The sequence below is a fragment of the Cyprinus carpio genome, chromosome B4, assembly GCF_018340385.1.
Source record: "Cyprinus carpio isolate SPL01 chromosome B4, ASM1834038v1, whole genome shotgun sequence".
NCBI lineage: Eukaryota > Metazoa > Chordata > Actinopteri > Cypriniformes > Cyprinidae > Cyprinus > Cyprinus carpio.
Genome location: NC_056600.1, coordinates 17,770,642 through 17,773,663, shown reverse-complemented (window position 1 = coordinate 17,773,663; position 3,022 = coordinate 17,770,642). Strand labels below are relative to the sequence as shown.

At 32.7% G+C, this 3,022-nt stretch overlaps 1 long non-coding RNA gene across 1 annotated transcript; it reads right to left on the bottom strand.

The window, feature by feature from the left end:
- Window positions 1-248: 248 nt before the first annotated feature.
- Window positions 249-933, bottom strand: LOC122137268. Its single transcript, XR_006154725.1, has 2 exons — window positions 803-933; window positions 249-561 (listed from the first exon to the last, which is right to left on the bottom strand). It is a non-coding gene; the product is annotated as an uncharacterized LOC122137268 (long non-coding RNA).
- Window positions 934-3,022: the final 2,089 nt, after the last annotated feature.

Here is a 3,022-nt window from a genome sequence, read left to right as displayed (position 1 = left end):
AAACACTGGGTTAAAAACAACCCAATTTGGGTTGTTATTAACCCAAGGGCTGGGTAAATATAGGACAGAACCCATCTTGGGTTAATTTAACCCGGCATAATGGGTTGATTTAACCCAGCTATGTTTTTTTTTCTTCTTTTTTTCATTTTTACTGTATTATTATCTTATTCATTTTTTTTACCTTATACATTAAATAATGTTTACAGATTTACTTAAATCCTCTAAACTTTTCAAAAATACTCCACACATTGCATGATAACTTCCTTTATTCTCCTATATTTATCATTTACAGCATTGTTTATATCGTTTTTAATAGGCTATACATATTGTCCATATTCAACCTTGTTTAACAAACATTAAAATTAAAAATTAAACGTTAAACAGAAGTAATTTATGTGTTATTAACCAGTCTCTGTTATTCTGTTTCCACCATAACTGCACTGCGCCGCGCTGGTTCTCGTGCCGGGGCTAGAGTCGTGTTCGGTGGGGTACTGCTCAAGGCTGAAACCGCCTCCCTGCGTTTCACTCATAGTAGAAATATATTGCGACTGCCTTTATAACCTGCCCAAAAACAAACAGTAAACAGCTATGAGGAAATAGTTTAACATCCAAAGTATTTGTATTCTGTATATTTATGAATAAAATCGTTTATTTTATGCAAAGCATCAGGCTTTTCCATCACGCGAAAAGACCACGACACTCGTTAAAGGTGATTCATACCATGCGCCACGTTGCTCTGCATAAAATTGAATGATATACAGCACATTAACAGTTTTATAGATAAAATAAAATGAATACAAACCTGTATTTTACCGACGAATGTATCAATTCGATGGCGCTTAGAACTGCTATCTCCAGAAGAGAAGCAAAATCCCAGCGATAAGTAACTCAACCGCTGGGTTACGTCTGGCCCAAGATCTGAGTAATACAAAAACTACCCAAACATTGGGTTGTCACATTTGACCCAGCAGCTGCAAAACAACCCAACCACTGGGTTGTTACATTTGACCCAGGGGCTGGGTAACACAAAAACTATCCAAACACTGAAAAAATAATATTATATATATAATATATAATATTATATTATATATAATATTATATATTATATATAATATATAATATATATATTATTTTTTTTGTTGTTTAGTAGACGCCAGGAGATAAACAAGCAAGATAATTTGACACTTTCTACACTCATTTTAGATTTATTTAAACATTTAAACACTTGACAGATAAAAGAAAGTTCATTGTGACACTTCAGAGACTGAATAAAAGAATTAATGAATATTAAACATCTCATTCAATCACATGCTCTTAAAGGGACAGTTCAGTCAAAAATGAAAAACATTTTTGATCTGTTCTTTGTGCAAATCAGTTCTATGGATTCCTGATGATTAGTATACATGAACACTGGTTGTACTGATTGCATTTATTATTTTTGGAACGGGATATTTGCAGTCAACATATAACTTTCTCAGCTATCATTTTACAGTTTTTCAACATTCTCATTAAGTTATGAAAATATGATTTCTGGATGTTCTTTGGTTAACTTAAAATAAATTGTAGTTTGTTTTTTCAGTTAATTGAAGCTTACTTTTTTCTGATGGAATTCACAGGGTCACATGACCTGTTTACATTGAGAGGTCATGGGAGTTGTATGCGCAGGTGTTTGTGAAGAGCTAAAGCTTGTTATTTCACCAACTGTCTCCAACACACACACACACACACACGCACACACAACCATGCACACACACATAGAAACACACCCAGAGACTCTCATTAAGTAAGCTTCAGCAGTACTGTATATCCGCTCATTAAAACACTGTCTGCACTGATTACTGCCTGTGACGAGACACACACTCCAGCATTTTCATAAGCACACACACATACAAACACTGGCTCCCCATAGTATAATTCTTATGCATATAGTCTTTTTCACACACAAACACACACACCTACACTTATTTTTGTAATTTTTTTTTTTTTTTCTGATCTGTATGCAGCTGCATTTAATTGTTCTGTCTGCTGATGCCACCCATACTGTCAATCAAATCTATTCAAATCTCTGTCAGGAAAATAAAGGTAGGATTGTCTCCAAGATCTCTGTGTGCTGCATTGTATGCATGTAAAAATAACTGAAGAACCATCCAAAGACACATGCAAATGCATTATATTAATAATCCCAACTATTATACTAACCACTGTAAAAAAAATAATAAAAAATAAAATAATAATAATAGTAATAAAAGTAATAATATGGCCACACCCAAAAGATGTTGAGATATATACACAAAAGGTTGTTGTTCAAATAATGTTTATTATTATTGTTATTATTATTATGTTGATGTTTTGATCTTAATGTTTTTTTGTGGAAAACATGATACTGTGATTTTTTTGCAAGGATGAATTAAACAGGTCGAAAGGTGACAGCGAAGACATTTATGTTAATATATGTATATATATATATATATATATATATATATATATATATATATATATATATGTATGTATGTGTGTGTGTGTGTGTGTGTTTAAATAAAATTATCTTTATGATTATTTTTACTACTGATTACTATTACTATTAGTGCTGATGCTATTAGACATCCATTACTACTGTAACTTGTACTATAAACTGAAATGTACAAAACAACAACAACAACTAATAAACAGCAGTTATGTGAACTTCATTCCATTTTAGCTTTACTTACTTGAATTCAAACTGGTGTTTGTTTCCTAACTTCCATCTCAACTTAAATTTAGTTAGAATTGAATTGTCAATTGAAACATCATTCTTAATTCAGTTGTGAATGGCGCATGACCCTGTAAACAAGAGTGGAGAAGCAAACGAAAGCCTCGCTTTCAGTCACTTGCACATGTGTTGCATTGCTAATGAAAGCCTAGTTAGGATTTTTGTCAGAGCAACACAGAACGAGTTGTATGAAGTGTCGGTAAACTAAGCATGAAATGGTGGTGATGCAAGATTTCCTCAAGAGAGTGTGTATGTTTGTGTGTGTAGTCTTGA